Source organism: Manihot esculenta, chromosome 15 (genome assembly GCF_001659605.2).
Source record: "Manihot esculenta cultivar AM560-2 chromosome 15, M.esculenta_v8, whole genome shotgun sequence".
NCBI classification, from domain to species: Eukaryota; Viridiplantae; Streptophyta; class Magnoliopsida; order Malpighiales; family Euphorbiaceae; genus Manihot; species Manihot esculenta.
In genome coordinates this window covers 12,587,027-12,607,166 of record NC_035175.2, presented here as the reverse complement: position 1 = coordinate 12,607,166, position 20,140 = coordinate 12,587,027, and positions in this window count along the sequence as shown.

The window sequence follows — 20,140 nt, the reverse complement described above, 5'->3', positions numbered from 1 at the left end:
AAGTAAAATTTTATTTATGATATTGCTAAAGAAATTATAAAATTTGATATTTATTTTTTTTATTACACCAAAAATATATATTAAATATCACTGCAGTACGTCCAAATTACTCGATTACATCATGAACCAGTGCAAGTCACAATTTCTTCATGAAAAACAAGTAAGGCTGCAAAATGATTTCAATAATGATGACAAAGAAAACTGCAAAATCTAGTTAAAATTGTAAAAGTAATATAAAAAAATATTATCTATATTTTTTCATTAATTTGATTAATTCTCTCAAACTAAACAAGGTGGTTGAGTAAAGTTGAATTCTGGCATAAATAAATAAATAAATATATAATATTATATAATAATCACTCAAAAAAAATTATAAATTGGTATAAAAGCTAAGGCTCACGGAAATAAAAGTGCGCTATTCTCTTACACAACTATTCCTGAGTTATAAGCAATTCCTTACTCTCGCCTTGTTCTTCAATTTATTGACTTAAACGTCGAAATAGCTGTCGTATGCACCAACCACCTCACTTTCTTTTTCTTGCAGTATTGGCCAATCGCAGCATAATTCTGTTCCGGTCACATCATCAACTTAGTTTTAGCAACATCATTTGGTTCCGTTGTTGAGACATCTATTGAATTCTCTCTGTTCATCTGGATTAAAACCAATATCTTATCTCATTTCTCTTAAAAAGAAATATCTCTTTTATCTCTCGAAATGGTCGGCATTTCACGAGATGTTGCTAAGGTTGCTGCGATGAGGACGCCATCATTTCTTCCACTCCTGGCAGTGGACAAAGCATATCCTCTATGGTCATCAAAGCATATCTCAACAATTTAAGTATCAAGCAAATGGTCCAGTATGTTAGAAGGTTGCAGGTTACTTTCGAGCAATGTAAAGTTAGGTAGAAGGCGTTACTCATGGCTCCTAGAGGAAGCGAAGAAGCATTCGTTGATACCATAAGGACTTGGATATGGGCAATCTAGATGCGGTCCAAACACAAGTTCGAGGAAGGGGAGTCATCAGACGATGCTCCGAAGGGCATCGACTGGAAGCCGATACAAGCTGCTAAAAGGTACCTGGAAGAACAGGAAGAGAACAAAAGGACGAGCCAAAAACAAGACTAAAAGCTAAAGAAGCAAGAATATAGTGAAGAACATAGAAGTTATCCAGTCTCCTGAGGAAGGAATGACAGAGGTAAGTATAAGAATTACACTCCACTGAATGACTCACAGACACATATTTTAGTATGGATTAGAAAAAATAACAAGAAAGTTAGAGAGCCTCTTAAACTCAACTCTAAGAAAGCTAGAAGGTGAGATAAGACCAAGTACTGCCAATCTCATGAAGACCATGGACATACAATGGAGGAGTGTCGGCATCTGAAAGACGAGATCGCGAGGTTAATAAAAAATGACGCACTTTGAAAGTTCATCAAAAAGAGTAGAAGAGATAGGGCCCGAGCCCGAGATAACAACTTCTGAAACTACCCTGACAACGAACCTGCGAAGGTTATTCATGTAATTGCAGGAGGACCAAGTGTTAATAGGGTGGCAATAAGGAGAATGTCACAGATGTTCAGCTCTTGAGTCAAATTTCGAGTTTTGAAATTGGTCAAGTTAGACGACCGAGTCTTTTATTTTATCCTTAAAAAAATGTTTATGATTTATGAAAATATTATTGTAACGACCCGGAATCCGAACCGCTACCGGCGCTAGGATCCATATCGGCTTAAGGCCGCCGGGACCCGTAGCAAGCCTACTATGCATCCTGTACAGCTGGTATAATCCCATACATGATCAAACATAACATAAAAACTTTAAAACTATTCTCTATATACCAGGCTTAACCTAAGCATGCTCTGATACTGATACCTGCTCTGGTATCACTCTGAAACTGTAAACATAAAAACCCCTTACTAGAACCCTCATAAATGCTCCAGTTGGGTTACCATACTATACGTTAAGCCTGGACCAAGCTTGACCTGTGCATGCACTATCTCTATGATCTATGGGATCATAAACCCACACACTAGAGCTCTCATCAATGCTCTAGATGGGCAACATTACATGTAACAGCCCGGAAATCCGGACCGCTACCGGCGCTAGGATCCAGATCGGCATAAGGCCGCCGGGAACCGTAGCAAGCCTGACATAACCTGTAATCCTGTTTAATCCCATACATGATCAACAATACTCATAAACCTGAAAACATTCTCATATAACAACCAAGCTCAACCTGTACATAAACATAAACATAACATAAACCTCCACTGGAGCCCTCATCAAATGCTCCAATGGGGTATCTCATCATACATAAGCTTGGTTGAGACATAACCTCATATCTCATATCATGAAGACCATGTACATACAAGTGGGATTAACAATCTGTATTGGTCAAGCACAACTCTATCCTCAATATTCAAATTACATAACATAACTTAAAACACTTTTACATTATATCATAATACAATTGTCATGTCCACAATTTAACTATTACATAAACATATCTTCCATACTCTGGCTAACCTCCTGATCTACCCTGCACCTGCACATCTGGGGTTAGGGGAGAGGGGTGAGCTAAAAAGCCCAGTGAGCAGAATAGAGAAAACATATATTAAATATTTCATGCTTCCATGAAATGCAACACATCACAAACATATCACATAAGGATGGTATTGTCACCTATAGTCCTCAACATAATCCAATCGTGCCAGGGGCGTAGAATGGGCCTCACTGGTCTTTCTCTTACATACATAACATAACATAACATTCCAATATGCCAGGGGCGTAGAATGGGCCTCACTGGTCTTTCTCTTAACATAGTCCAGGGGCGTAGAATGGGCCTCACTGGTAATCCGTACCGTATCATCATCATATCATACCATAGGAGGACTAGAGGATCCTCCAATAGCCAATCCGCATCCACATCATATTATGCAATGCAACATATTCGTGAATACTAATGCAAACAACCTAAAATATCACATGGCATATATGATGCATGAACATGCTCCAAAAAGTTATATTTCATTTATTTAAAAAACTTAAGGTTCATTCAACTCACCTCTGGCTGAAGCTCTACAGACTCTGAAGCAGCTATCTCACTGCTGAGGTCCTCGGTTCCTCGGGTCCGAACCTACACAGGTGGACTCCAATGAGGGACCAATCATACATAAACATAACTCTAATAAACTCCCCAAAAACCCCCTAAAACATCAGGAAAACATCACATAGAAATATGCATGAAATGGCTGAACAGGGCACTTTCGGCGGCACCTTCGGCGGCCGAAAGTCCTGGACAGATCCGAAAGTCAGGCACTTTCGGCGGCACCTTCGGCGGCCGAAAGTCCCAGACAGAGACGAAAGTCTCTTTTCGGGGGCAACTTCGGCAGCCGAATGCTGCCTCCACAAAGGGGGTTCGGCGGCCGAAAGTCACTTCGGCGGCCGAACCTGAGCTTCTCCCGAAGGGCAGAAACTCAGCTCTTCTATGCCTATTTCGCCTCCCAAGCTCAAATCATGCAAAAACTTGCTCTACAACATGCATACTTCACATACATCACACCTAGGGGTCTCAAACTAGCATATACCCCAACTACAACACTTCCAACAACACATAAACAAGCTACATTGTTCATCAAAGCATCAAAACCCATAAACTCATCAATAAGCCTAAACATGCATCTTTACCCATAAATCAACTTAATGCTTGTTTAAAACATGCAATGAGCTTAAGATCGGCTCTTACCTCTTGAAGATCGAGAGAGAGGCGACCTAAACTCGGAGATCCAAGCAAATGGGCTCCTGAGTCTCCCAAGCTCCAAAACTTGTTTTAAAAGCTCAAAACCTTCAATGCAAGCTCAAAACTTAAGAAAAATGATGGGGATTTGGAGGAAGAACAAAAGATTTGGGAGAGGGAGGTTGGAAGCTAGCTGTGGCCGAAAATGGGAGAAAACTCACCCATTTCGGCTAAGTCCCCTTTTTATAGGTGGCTGGCCAGGCCACGTTCGGGGGCCGAATGTGCCTCCGAATCCATGCAATGTTCGGCGGCCGAACTTGACTTTCGGCGGCCGAACCTGGACTTCCCTCACTCATGCTTTCGGGGGCCTAAAGCACTCCCGAAGCGCATGCAAGTTCGGCGGCCGAACCTGACTTTCGGCGGCCGAACCTGAGTTTTCCTCCAAAGACTTTCATGCAAAAACTCTTTTAAAATCATATTTAAAATCATCAAAACATGAAAACATTTCATGAAAACATGCTTTTACCCTTCTAGAGGTTTCCGACATCCAAGATTCCACCGGACGGTAGGAATTTCGATACCGGAGTCTAGCCGGGTATTACATTACTCCAAAGACTTTCATGCAAAAACTCTTTTAAAATCATATTTAAAATCATCAAAACATGAAAACATTTCATGAAAACATGCTTTTACCCTTCTAGAGGTTTCCGACATCCAAGATTCCACCGGACGGTAGGAATTTCGATACCGGAGTCTAGCCGGGTATTACATTACATATCAAGCTTGGTTCTCATAAAACATCATAAAACATAAAAAGATCCATGTACAAAGGGATTATCCATACACTAGGGCCAAGCACAAGACTATAACTCTGAATATATTACATGCCATAACATGTCTGTATATAACATAACTTTACTTACATCATGTCCACTAAACTTCTATTATATAACCATAACCATAGCCCTGCTCTTACTCTTGCTGACTCTGACTTCTCTGGCCTTGAAAAAATGGGGTTAGGGAATGGGGTGAGCTATAATGCCCAGTGAGCAGAACACATAAAAACATTTAATAAAACATGCTATCATGAAATGCGTCATAGCACAAGGAAAGCACATCATGGATGGACTGACCCAAAAATCCCTCTGCTCTGTGCCCGGCCCTCAAAGGAGCTCCTCAGGACTTCTATTACATACAATGAACTTTGTGCCCGGCTCTCAGGGAGCTCCGCAGGACTTCTATTACATGGAAATAATAATCAGAGGGCTAAAGGGTCTCCATGTTGTCCATCCCCATCAACAATAAATAATGCAATGCGTCACCTTCGTGATCACTAATGCAATACACCCTAATATAACATGGCATTTATGATGCATGAATCATGCTAAAACATTCATTGATTTAAAATATAGTTCAGTTCCACTCACCTCTAGCAACTGTTGGGCTAACTCTGGATTCACTCTGAAGCAGCTAACACTGCTTAACACCTCGATTCCTCAAGTCCGATCCTACACAGGTGGACTCAAATAAGGGATCAAACAACTCTATCATAGCTCTTAACATTCTCCCAAAACCCCCTAAAATACCTTAAGCATGCATGGAAAAACAAGCAAAGAAAGGCTGGACAGGGCACCTTCGGCGGCCGAACCCCCTCTCCAGATCCGAAAGGCAGGCACCATCGGCAGCTGAACCCCTTCTCCAGATCTGAAAGGCAGGCATCTTCGGCGGCCGAACCTTCCTTCGGCGGTCGAATGTCTGCTTCCAAGCCGAAACTCAACTTTCGGGGGCAAGGTTAGGCGGCCAAACCAGGCATCCACAGGCAGCTTCGGCGGCCGAACCTAAGTTCGTCTAGAACTCAGCCTCGCATGCATACAAGCCTCCCAAACCTTCCAAACACCCAAAACATGCATCCAACCTCTCCAAAACATGCAAAAACCCTTAACCATGCAAAAAGGAGCTTAAAGCAAGCTTAAACTCCCACAAACATCATCATAAAGCAACACATAGGCATAAAGGGTACATAAACCCTCTCATGCACAACCATGCAAAACCATGCAATCCTAACCCTTTTTCCCTTCATAAAACTCACTTAAAACACCATAAAAGTCAAGGATCTACACTTACCTCTTGAAGATCAAGAGTTGATGCGACCCAAACTTGAAGATCTGGAGATCCAAGCTCCAAAAGTCTCCAAGCTCCACCTCCTTGCTCCAAGCTCACAACTCTTCAACACAAGGAGAAAACTCATGAAAACCTTGAAGGATTTGAAGAAAAGCCATGAAAACAACCCAAAGAGAGCATGAACTCAGCTTAGCCCAAGAATGGAGAGAAAACTCCCCCTTTTTTCGGATAAGGGGCCTTTTATAGGCGGCCTGGTCAACCATTTCCGGTGGCCAAACCTGCATGCAAACCTCCACCACGTTCGGCAGCCGAACATGGGTTTCGGAGGCAGCAAAACCATGCAACGTTCGGCGGTCGAACTTCACTTTCGGCGGCCGAACCTGGCAAATGCCTCCTTAGTATTTTCGCTTCAAAACTCAAATCCTTTGCATTCAAAACCATAAAACATTTAAAAACCTTTTGAAAACCTTTCTCTTTTACCCTTCTAGGAACCTCCGACATCCTCGAATTCCAGATTCCAACGGAACTCCAGCCGAAAAGTAAGAATTTCGATGCTGGCGTCTAGCCGGGTATTACAATTATAATACTAAAATGCATTCTTCAGACTTTTTTTGATAGAAACATCAGAAATGTTGAATGGATGACGGCGTGGAGACAAGAAAAAAGGTCATAGGGCCATTTGGGTATTGATCCCGCATAACAAGACATCTCATGCCAGGCCATAAGGTAACTTTAGCTAGGCCACAAGGTAACTTCAGCCAGGCCATAATATGGGCGTTGGACCATAAAAATAGAAATAAACTCATAAAAGACCACAAGGCCATCCAGGCGTTAAACCTGCATAATAAGGCATCTCATGCTAAGCCACAAGGCAACTTCAGCCAGGCCATAATTCGAGCGTTGGACCGTGTAAATAGAAATAAACTCATAAAAGGTCATAAGGCCATCCTGACATTGGTCCTGTATAACAAGACATCTCATACCAGACCACAAAGTAACTTTAGCTAGACCATAATCTGTGCGTTGGACCGTGAAAACAAAAACAAACTAAAACAAGGCCATAAGTAAGAAATTCGTTAGGCTAGAGGACCGGGTGCTAGTCCCACTAAATAAGGACATAAATCGGGAATCCGTCAGGCTAGAAGACCGGCTGTTAGTCTCACTAAAACAAGGCCATAAGTCGAATTCCGTCAAGTCATAATCCGGGCGTTGGTGCCACTAAACAAGGTACTCATGCTAGGTCAAAAGGCGGGAATCTGCCGCACCAATGTCCGGGTGTTAGTCCCGATTTACTAAGGCATTCTATGCCAACACCACGAGGTAGATATTTGCTAGGCGAGCCACAAGGCAGGAATCTATTAGGCCACATAACTGGGTGATAGTCCCGTTTCATAAAAAATTTCTAAGGCATTTTATGCCAGGTCTCAAGGCGAGTATACGCAAGGCCGACTAATCGGGTGGAAGTCCTACTTTGCAAAAAGTTTCTAAGGCATTTTATGTCAAGTCTCAAGGGGAATATACATCAGGCCAACCAACTAGGTGATAGTCCCGCTTCACAAAAAGTCTCTAAGGCATCTCATGTCATGTCATAAGGCGAGTATAGTTCAGACCGACCAACCGAGTGTTAGTCTTATTTCACAAAGAATCTCCAAGTCATTTGTCATTACTCTTACAATCACTCTAAAAAATTCAAGGCTTTTTGAGGGAAGAAGGCCCCTTATAGGTGAGCGAAACTTTTTGATTGACAAAGGCAGTGAGCAAGTGAAGAAAATTACCAGAAACTCGTCAGGGCTAGAGAATATCCGAAAGCTTAATAGGGCTGAAAAATGTCCGAAAGTTCGACAGAGCTACAAAATGCTCGGAAGCTCGATAGAGCTGAAAAATAATCGAAAGCTCAACAAGGCTGGTCGGGGCGAGAAAATGCTCGGAGGCTAGTCAAAACTATAGAATGCCAAGATCACCAAGGCTAGTTGGGGCAAGAGAAACCCTGGGAACTCGCCAAGGCATTACTATATCGCTTGGATTAATTTTGACCAGGCGCTGGACAAGATCTTGGACCAGGCTGGTCGGCAGGGTAAGTAAGAAGAAAGCAAGGACAACGCGCTCTCAGAAGCCAACTTAGTTCGACAGACTTGTAACGCCCCGGAAATCCGGACCGCTACCGGCGCTAGGATCCGGGTCGACTTAAGGCCGCCGGGACCCGTAGCAAGCCTGACATATAACCTTTAAACCTGTATAATCCCATACATGATCAACAACATGCATAAAAATTAAAACTTTTCTTCATACAACTGTCATCTACTAACTCAACCTGTGCATACTCTGAACATATACATAACATAGTCCCTCTGTGGGATCTCATCAATGCCTTAAAGGCAAAACAACCTGTGTTGAGTTAGTTTACATAAACATCATAACATAAGATCATGTATATACAAAAGGGATTAACAATACATTATGGTCAAGCACAACTATATCCTCAATAACCTCATTACATAACATTCTGAATATTTTTACATTTCCTCATAATGCAGTTGTCATGTCCACACACTAACTATTACATACATATGACTTTTTCTTCTTGCCTTCTCTATCTATCCCGTACCTGCAAATCTGGGGTTAGGGGAGAGGGGTGAGCTAGATGCCCAGTGAGTAGAACTGTAAAAAGAAATATTTAAAACATGCTATCATGAAATGCGTCACTGCACAATCAAATCACACCACGGATGGACTGATTCAAAAATCCCTCAACTCCATGCCCGGCCCTATTATGGGCACCACAGGACTTCGTATTGCCCGGCCCTATTATGGGCACCACAGGACTTCGTACTCGGAGTTATTGCCCGGCCCTATTATGGGCACCACAGGTCTTCGTATTGCCCGGCCCTATTATGGGCACCACAGGACTTCGTATATAGAAGGCTAATGAATCATCCTAATGTCCATCCACTATCATCTATCACAACAATACAATGCGGCATAGTCGTGAATTCTAATGCAAACAACCTATAATATGATCATGATGCATGAAGCATGATAAAAGCATTTCATTTCTTAATTTAAAAAAAAGTTAAGTTTAGTTCCACTCACCTCTGGCTGACTCTGACAAACTCTGTAGCAGCTGGCTCACTGCTGGGGTCCTTGGTTCCTCGGGTCCGAACCTACACAGGTGGACTCCAATGAGGGACCAAACACACATAAACATAACTCTAATATATATTCCCCAAAAACCCCCTAAAACATCCTGAAAATATCACATAGAGATATACATGAAGTGGCTGAACAGGGCACTTTCGGCGGCACCTTCGGCGGCCGAAAGTCCTGGACAGAGACGAAACTCAGGTAGGTTCGGCGGCACCTTCGGCGGCCGAAAGTCCCAGACAGAGACGAAAGTCTCTTTTCGGGGGCAACTTCGGCAGCCGAATGCTGCCTCCACAAAGGGGGTTCGGCGGCCGAAACTCCCTTCGGCGGCCGAACCTGGTTTCTGCCAGAAGGGCAGAAACTTGGTTCAACCGAACCTCTTGCCTCCCAAAACCTCCAATCATGCATAATCTCGTTTTACAACATGCATACCACACATACATTATACCTAGGGGTCTCAAACTATCATATACCCCAACTACAACACTTCAAACATACTCAAACATGCCACATTGCTCAAAAATCACTTAAAACCTAACATTTACTTAAAAACTCATACAACCCTATACATGCCATTCTACCCCATAAAATCACTTAAAACTTACTTAAAACATATAAGGAGCTTAAGATCGGCTCTTACCTCTTGAAGATCGAGAGGAAGACGGCCCAAACTTGGAGATCCACGAAAATGAGCTCCTGAGTTCCCAAAGCTCCAAAACTTGGTTTAAAAGCTCAAAACCTTCAATGCAAGCTTAAAACTCAAGAAAAATGGTGGGGATTTGGAGGAAAAACACTAGATTTGCAAAGGGAAGGTCGGAAGCTTGCTGTGGCCGAAAATGGGAGAAAGCTCGCCCATTTCGGCTAAGTGCCCCATTTATAGGTGGCTGGCCAGGCCACGTTCGGGGGCCGAATGTGCCTCCGCATCCATGCAAATGTTCGGCGGCCGAACTTGACTTTCGGCGGCCGAACCTGTACTTCCCTAACTCATGCTTTCGGGGGCCTAACGTGCCTCCAAAACGCATGCATGTTCGGCGGCCGAACTTGACTTTCGGCGGCCGAACCTGGGTTTCCCTCCAATGCTATTTTCATGCAAAAACTCATTTAGTTTCATACTTTAAAACCATTAAAACATGAAAACATTTTATAAAACATGTCTTTACCCCTTCTAGAAGTTCCCGACATCCGAAATTCCACCGGACGGTAGGAATTCCGATACCGGAGTCTAGCCGGGTATTACATTCTCCCCCCCTTAAGAACATTCGTCTCCGAATGTACCTCAACTAGCACACATAGCATGGCAAAGAACATAACACACATACAAGGCACATAAACACATAGGGATCTAACCTTAAAAGAGATGAGGGTATTGCTGGAGCATAGACTCCCGTGTCTCCCAAGTGCATTCTTCCAAGTTGTGGTGGTTCCACAGGACTTTCACCATCGGGATTTCCTTGTTTCTTAACTTTCTGATCTGGGTGTCCATGATCCGTACTGGCTGTTCAACATAGGTGAGATCCTCTTGGACCTCCACATCAGGCTCATTAAGAACCTTGCTCGGATCTGACACAAACTTCCTCAACATTGAAACATGGAAAACCGGATGGACTCTTTCCATCGAAGCAGGTAAATCCAGCTTGTACGACACATTCCCAATCTTTTGCAAGATTTCAAAGGGTCCGATGTATCGTGGGGCTAGTTTACCTTTCTTCCCGAAGCGAACCACTCCCTTCATTGGAGACACCTTGAGCAATACCAGATCCCCCTCCTGAAACTCTAACTGTCTTCTGCGGACGTCTGCATAGCTCTTCTGTCTGCTTGCAGCAGTCTTGATTCTTTCTCTGATTATGGGTACCACCCTGCTGGTGATCTCTACTAACTCAGGCCCTGCCAAGGCCTTTTCTCCAACTTCCTCCCAGCAAACAGGTGATCTGCACTTCCTTCCATACAAAGCTTCATACGGAGCCATCCCGATGCTAGCATGATGGCTGTTGTTGTAGGCAAACTCTACCAAAGGTAGATGCTGCCTCCAAGAACCGCCAAAGTCTAGCACACACATTCTGAGCATATCCTCGATAGTCTGGATGGTCCTTTCTGACTGTCCATCAGTCTGGGGGTGGAAGGCAGTACTGAAATCCAACCTAGTACCCATGGCATTCTGCAGACTCCGCCAAAATCTGGAGGTGAACTGGGGCCCTCTATCTGACACTATCGAAACAGGAACCCCATGCAGCCTGACGATCTCATCGACATACACCTGCGCCAACTTGTCCACAGAGTAGCCACTCCTGACAGGAATGAAGTGAGCAGATTTGGTGAGTCTGTCCACAATCACCCATATGGAGTCCACTCTGTTGGACGTCGCCGGTAACCCCACTACGAAGTCCATAGCTATATTCTCCCATTTCCACTCTGGAATGGGTAGCGGGTTAAGCATTCCAGCCGGCTTCTGATGTTCCAGCTTCACCCTCTGACATATTTCGCAGGCGGACACAAACTGTGCCACTTCTTTCTTCATCGCTGGCCACCAATAAACTTTCTTTAAATCTTGATACATCTTGGTGGCTCCGGGGTGAATGTTGTATCTTGCATTATGAGCCTCTCTCATAATGTCTCCTTTTAGCCCAATGTCATCTGGTACACATAGTCTGCTCCCATGGCGGAGGATCCCCTTACTGTCGAATCTGTACTCGCTATCATTGCCTGACTGAACAGTCCTGGCAATCTTTACTAACTCTGGGTCCTCATGTTGTTTCTGAGCCACCTGCTCCAGAAACACGGGTGCTACTCTCATCTGGGCCACAAAGGCACCTGTACCAGACAACTCCAACTGTAGACCTTCCTCAATAAGCTTGTAAAACTCCTTCACCACTGGTCTCCTCTCTGCCGCGATGTGGGATAGACTGCCTAGTGACTTCCGGCTTAGGGCGTCTGCCACGACATTCGCCTTACCCGGATGATACTGAATCTTGCAATCATAGTCACTCAGCAGCTCTACCCACCTCCTCTGCCTCAAATTCAGATCCCTCTGACTCAAGATGTACTGCAGGCTCTTATGATCTGTAAAGATCTCACATTTCACCCCATAGAGGTAATGCCTCCACATCTTGAGTGCAAAGATTACTGCTGCCATCTCAAGGTCATGTGTGGGGTAATTCAACTCATGCTTCTTTAGCTGTCTAGAAGCATAAGCAATCACCTTCTCATTTTGCATCAATACACAACCCAGTCCCACACGGGACGCATCACAAAAGACTGTAAAGTCCTCATCACTAGATGGCAGAGCTAACACTGGTGCTGAAGTCAACCTCTTCTTGAGCTCTTCGAAACTCTCCTCGCACTGGTCGGTCCACAGAAACTTCTGATTCTTCCTGGTTAGTCTGGTCAGAGGAGCTGCTATCTTTGAGAAGTCCTGAACGAACCTCCTGTAGTAACCTGCCAAACCCAAGAAACTTCTAATCTCTGTCACTGATGTGGGTCTAGGCCAGTTAGCCACAGTTTTTGTCTTCTTGGGGTCTACCTCAATACCATTCTCTAACACTACATGCCCCAAGAACGAAATGCTCCTCAGCCAGAACTCACATTTAGAGAACTTGGCATACAAGCCATGTTCCCTCAAAGTCTGCAAGACCAACCGCAGATGATGGGCATGCTCCTCTGCATTCCTGGAATACACCAAGATATCATCTATGAAGACAATAACGAAGTGATCCAGGTACTGGCTAAACACTCTGTTCATGAGATCCATGAATGCTGCAGGGGCGTTGGTTAACCCGAACGGCATTACAAGGAACTCAAAATGCCCATATCTGGTCCTGAAAGCCGTCTTTGGCACATCCTCATCCCTTATCCTTAGCTGATGGTACCCCGATCTTAGATCTATTTTGGAGAAACAACCCGCTCCGGCTAGCTGGTCGAATAGATCATCGATCCTAGGCAATGGGTACCTATTCTTGGTAGTGACTTTGTTCAACTGCCTGTAGTCGATACAAAGTCTAAGGGATCCATCCTTCTTCCTCACAAACAAGACCGGAGCACCCCAAGGTGAGGTACTCTGTCGGATGAAACCCTTTTCTACCAGCTCTTGCAATTGCTCTTTCAACTCCTTTAACTCGGCTGGAGCCATCCTGTAGGGAGGGATAGAGATCGGTCTAGTTCCAGGCATCAATTCTATCTCGAACTCTATCTCCCTAGCAGGTGGTAAACCTGGAAGCTCATCAGGAAAGACATCCTGAAACTCTCTGACAACTGGCACCGAGGCCGGCTCCCTGACCTGACTGTCTAGCTCTCTCACATGAGCTAAATACCCCTGACATCCCTTCCTAAGCAACCTACGAGCCTGAAGAGCTGATATCAGACCTCTAGGTGTGCCCCTCTTGTCTCCTCTAAAGACGACCTCTGACCCGTTCTGATCTCTGAACCTGACTACCTTGTCCCTGCAGTCCAAGGTAGCACCATGGGTAGATAGCCAATCCATCCCTAGAATGACGTCAAAGTCTGTCAAATCTAGAACCACAAGGTTGGCGGAGAGGCATCTTCCCTCAATAAAAACTGGACTGTACTGGCAGACTGACACTGCCACTGACGGGTCACACTTGGGTCCACTGACCCATAGGGGACACTCTAACCCAGAGACTATCAGACCTAACCTCTCAACGGCTCTCGGAGCAATAAATGAATGAGATGCACCCGGGTCCATTAATGCATACACATCAGAACACCCAATGACGAGATTACCTGACACCACGGTGTTGGATGTGTTAGCCTCCTGCTGAGTCATGGTGAAGATCCTGGCTGGAGCTGATGGACCTTCACCTCGGGAACCAGAAGAAGAGGCTGCCCCTCTCCCTCTACCTCTGCCACTGCCCTGAGTTGTGGCTGGAACTGCTGGCTGTGCCACACTACCAGAAGCTGTCTGCTGGGGCTGGCCCATAAAAGGCGCTCTAGGACAATCCCGAGCTATGTGTCCCTCCTGTCCACATCTGAAACATGCATTAGTCCCAGCTCGACACACTCCCCTGTGCGGTCTTCCACATCTCTGGCATTCTGTACCATCTGAGCCTGAGCTCGAGCCACCGCCGAATCCCAGACCGGATTTCAACTTGTTCCAAAACTTATTCTTCTTCGGCTTCTTGGTGGTGCTATCCCACCTCTTCTTACCTGAGCTCTGAGAAGAGAAACCTGGTCCTCCTCTGTTTGGGGTCTTAACCCCTGAAGACTGGGTCACTGACTGCTTCACTGACCCCTCAACTATAGCACTTACCTCCATTCTTCGAGCCATATCCACCACAGTGTGGAAACTTTCTCTCTCAGCTGACTGAACCAACGAGGAGTACCTAGAATGCAGCTTCATAACATATTTCTTGGCTTTCTTCGTATCTGAATCTAGAGCTTGCCCTGAAAAAGGCAATAGCTCCAAGAATTTATCCGTGAACTCCTCTACACTCATGTGCTCTGACTGCCTCAGTTGCTCAAACTCAATCATTTTCAGTTCTCTAGAACTGTCTGGAAAAGCCCATCCAACGAACTCATTCGCAAATTCTTCCCATGTCATACCGTCTAGTCTCGGGTCCACATAACACTTGAACCATTCCCGTGCCTTCTTGCACTTTAAAGTGAACCCTGCCATCTGAATGGCCCTGCTGTCACTTGCCCCTAGCTCATCAGTTATTGTCTTCACTACTCTCAGATACTCAAAGGGGTCATCCCCTGACTTGTATTTGGGAGCATCTAGCTTGAGGTAATCTGTCATCTTTACCTTGCTCCCATCGACTGAGCTAGGTCTAGGAGGTTGAGTAACTGGGGCTGCTGGTTCTGTAGGTGGTGGAGGTGGAGGTGCAGCATTCCCCGAGGTGGGGTTTGCCGGGTTTGGATAGAAAGGTGAGGGTGGATAAGCTGGGTACTGTGTGTAGGGTGGATAGAAAGGTGGATAAGGCATGTAGGTAGGATAGGGGTGAAAGCTGGAGTAATCCGATGTGCCTCCCATCGGATACCCTGAACCCTGTGGGAAGGGTGGATAATGGGGTGGAAAACCATACCCCGAGGCCTGAACGCCTCCCTGAGACTCCCCTGTCCCTTCTTCCTGCATGCTCACATCCAGGTTCCCATCCCTCCTCTGATCCTCTTCCATAACCTCCCTCACATCTGAAGAACTTCCTCCTCTATCAGTCCCCCTTCTGCTGGCATCAAAAGACCTTCTAGGGTCCCTTGACACTCTCTCTCTGTTGGCTCTACAAGACATTGCCCTAGGCAATGTAGGAGGACGGGCGCTCGTGCCCTCATCCTCAGGTGGCACTCCAGTCAATCGCGCAGATCGACGAGTTCCTCTCATCCTATTCTCTGAAAAACATCTCATAACAAGCAAACATTAGCATCATATGGTTCATGTGGGCACACATGAACCCTCATCACATACATCACATAGCATAGCATGTCATCAATGCACATGTACAAAATCATGGCATTTCACATCATCATGCAAGACAGGACTCAACATCCTATCCTAGTGGACATGACTTTCCTATTGTGCTTGACCTTCTATAACATCTATGAGCTCGACACTCTAGGTCCGACCATATGAACCTAGGGCTCTGATACCATTCTGTAATGCCCCGGAAATCCGGACCGCTACCGGCGCTAGGATCCGGGTCGACTTAAGGCCACCGGGACCCGTAGCAAGCCTGACATATAACCTGTAAACCTGTATAATCCCATACATGATCAACAACATGCATAAAAATTAAAACTTTTCTTCATACAACTGTCATCTACTAACTCAACCTGTGCATACTCTGAACATATACATAACATAGTCCCTCTGTGGGATCTCATCAATGCCTTAAAGGTAAAACAACCTGTGTTGAGTTAGTTTACATAAACATCATAACATAAGATCATGTATATACAAAAGGGATTAACAATACATTATGGTCAAGCACAACTCTATCCTCAATAACCTCATTACATAACATTCTGAATATTTTTACATTTCCTCATAATGCAGTTGTCATGTCCACACACTAACTATTACATACATATGACTTTTTCTTCTTGCCTTCTCTATCTATCCCGTACCTGCAAATCTGGGGTTAGGGGAGAGGGGTGAGCTAGATGCCCAGTGAGTAGAACTGTAAAAAGAAATATTTAAAACATGCTATCATGAAATGCGTCACTGCACAATCAAATCACACCACGGATGGACTGATTCAAAAATCCCTCAACTCCATGCCCGGCCCTATTATGGGCACCACAGGACTTCGTACTCGGAGTTATTGCCCGGCCCTATTATGGGCACCATAGGTCTTCGTATTGCCCGGCCCTATTATGGGCACCACAGGACTTCGTATATAGAAGGCTAATGAATCATCCTAATGTCCATCCACTATCATCTATCACAACAATACAATGCGGCATAGTCGTGAATTCTAATGCAAACAACCTATAATATGATCATGATGCATGAAGCATGATAAAAGCATTTCATTTCTTAATTTAAAAAAAAGTTAAGTTTAGTTCCACTCACCTCTGGCTGACTCTGACAAACTCTGTAGCAGCTGGCTCACTGCTGGGGTCCTTGGTTCCTCGGGTCCGAACCTACACAGGTGGACTCCAATGAGGGACCAAACACACATAAACATAACTCTAATATATATTCCCCAAAAACCCCCTAAAACATCCTGAAAATATCACATAGAGATATACATGAAGTGGCTGAACAGGGCACTTTCGGCGGCACCTTCGGCGGCCGAAAGTCCTGGACAGAGACGAAACTCAGGTAGGTTCGGCGGCACCTTCGGCGGCCGAAAGTCCCAGATAGAGACGAAAGTCTCTTTTCGGGGGCAACTTCGGCAGCCGAATGCTGCCTCCACAAAGGGGGTTCGGCGGCCGAAACTCCCTTCGGCGGCCGAACCTGGTTTCTGCCAGAAGGGCAGAAACTTGGTTCAACCGAACCTCTTGCCTCCCAAAACCTCCAATCATGCATAATCTCGTTTTACAACATGCATACCACACATACATTATACCTAGGGGTCTCAAACTATCATATTCCCCAACTACAACACTTCAAACATACTCAAACATGCCACATTGCTCAAAAATCACTTAAAACCTAACATTTACTTAAAAACTCATACAACCCTATACATGCCATTCTACCCCATAAAATCACTTAAAACTTACTTAAAACATATAAGGAGCTTAAGATCGGCTCTTACCTCTTGAAGATCGAGAGGAAGACGGCCCAAACTTGGAGATCCACGAAAATGAGCTCCTGAGTTCCCAAAGCTCCAAAACTTGGTTTAAAAGCTCAAAACCTTCAATGCAAGCTTAAAACTCAAGAAAAATGGTGGGGATTTGGAGGAAAAACACTAGATTTGCAAAGGGAAGGTCGGAAGCTTGCTGTGGCCGAAAATGGGAGAAAGCTCGCCCATTTCGGCTAAGTGCCCCATTTATAGGTGGCTGGCCAGGTCACGTTCGGGGGCCGAATGTGCCTCCGCATCCATGCAAATGTTCGGCGGCCGAACTTGACTTTCGGCGGCCGAACCTGTACTTCCCTAACTCATGCTTTCGGGGGCCTAACGTGCCTCCAAAACGCATGCATGTTCGGCGGCCGAACTTGACTTTCGGCGGCCGAACCTGGGTTTCCCTCCAATGCTATTTTCATGCAAAAACTCATTTAGTTTCATACTTTAAAACCATTAAAACATGAAAACATTTTATAAAACATGTCTTTACCCCTTCTAGAAGTTCCCGACATCCGAAATTCCACCGGACGGTAGGAATTCCGATACCGGAGTCTAGCCGGGTATTACAAGACTGAACTACCGCAATCGGGACAATCGATATGATTCACACTCCAGAACCATGACACATTTCGTGACCACGTCGCCAGGAGGGTATCTGTTAGGCCAACGACCACAGTCAGCCCTAATTAAAAGTTTCAAGTCGTTATCATAACCGAGTGTTAAGTTCAATTTATTATTTTTAATTTTCATAAGTCACAAAGCGATTGTCATTTATGGACAGGAGCAGATAAAATGACGTGAATAGGAAAAAGCCGATATAAATGAGCTAAATACCCCAGATCGTGAAGACGATAATCATCTTCGAACTTCAAGAATCGAAGAACAGCGGAAAACTTAAGATATTACACAATAATCACCCAAAAAAAGCTATGCACTAGCACTCGAAGAAAGGGTCACGTGACAATGGTCTGATCAGATGATTCTTGATCCCACTGAATGAAAGAAGACTCGGACATCCAGCCTTAGATCGGTTCAATACTCACTCTCTCAACTACAGAATGAGACTTCATAAGAAAATTACCGTTAACAGTTGCAATCCTGTAAATCTCCATTACGCCTATAATCGCGGGATCACCAACCGATTAGCTGATAAAATCCCTTATCAAACGAGCCGACTACATCATTATCGGATTTTCGAGAAATACTATAATCAACCCAACCTTCTTATAGTATAAAAGTTAAGACTCACGAAAATAAAGATACGCTATTTTCTTACACAATTGTTTTTGAGTTATAGATAATTATTTACTCTCACCTTATTTTTCAGTTTACTGATTTGAGCGTCAGAATAACTGTCGTGACGCCAATCACTTTACTTTTTCTCCTTTACAAGATTGACCGATTGTAATATAATTTCATTCTGACCACATTATTAACTTAGTTTCAGCAACATCAATATATATTAATTTTTATAATATGTAAAAATTGATTAGTTAATTTTAAATTTTTAAAAAATATTAAAATTTTCATGTAATTATATAAAATAAGATCAAAATTTATTTGTGAATTTTAGGCATTAAGAAAGTGATAAAAATTTAAAATATTCTTGCCTTTTTTTTTCTATTTAAGCTATTAATATATGAAGATAATTTTAAAATAAAACTTTTCTTTTTATTGTTTTACTTTGCATTTGAAATTAAGAATATTGGAAAATTTTAATTCATTTAAATTATTTCTAAATCATGTTTTTATTTGAAATTGAAAATTTTAATTATTTTTAATTTAAAAATTATTATCATAAAAGAAATTGAAATAAATTTATTTTTTACAAAATGAACTATATATGAAGAATTAATATTAAACCTAACTGCGATAGGGTTGCAATCTAGAAATAGATTTTTTAATATACTTTTTAAAATTACATAAACTTTTTAATGTATTTAAAAATTAAACAATAATTTTTCTTATATGAGATATTTTTATATTTTAATTATAATTTTGCGTTAATTTTATAATTTAATATTTTAATTTAGTAGTAATTAAAATAAATATTGACTCCGATGCGGCAAAGCGTATATTTAAAGTTTTGACAAAAACAATTTACAAACACACCGACAGGTTTTAGCTTTGAGCCAGTCAATCAAAGACAAACTTGGCGGTGCCACGTCATCCCTTTGTCCAAACTTTCTGGTCAATATTGTAATTTCTCAACTAACTGGTCCTTATCGGTAGCTGACGTGTCACCATCAAATAGCTCCACAAGTTTTATTGGTCCCACCACATAAGTCAATGTTTTTGCTATGTTTGTAACTTTTTCATTTTTATTAACCCTAATTATTATTAAATTGGGTGTAAATAGATTAAAGAATTATAAATTTTTAAAAAGCGTAAAAATCTTATTATTTAGTTTTCTATTATTTAAAAAATTGAATATTTTTGAACTAATAAGATCTTAAATTAAATCAATTGAAATTAGATTAGTTAAGATTAATATTAAATTAAAATTAGTGTAATTTTAAATATAAAAAAATTTACTAACTAATTTTTTAATTTTAAAAAATATATTAAAATATTTTTAATATTTTAAAAAGTCTAATAATTATTTTTTTTAAATTTTAATTGTGAAATATTATAAAAAATTTAAAATATTTTTTAGAGTTTAATTAATAAATTTTTTAAAAATTTAAAAAATCTATTAATAAATTTTTTAAAATGATAGAATTAAACAGTGAAATATTTTATGATTAAAAATTAATAGAATGATTAACTAATAATTTTTTAAAATATTAGAGATATTTTAATATATTTTTTAAAATTAAAAAATTAATTAATGAGTTTTTTTATATTATAAAAATTAAATAATAATTTTTTAAAATTAAAAATTAAAGTAATAATATTTTGA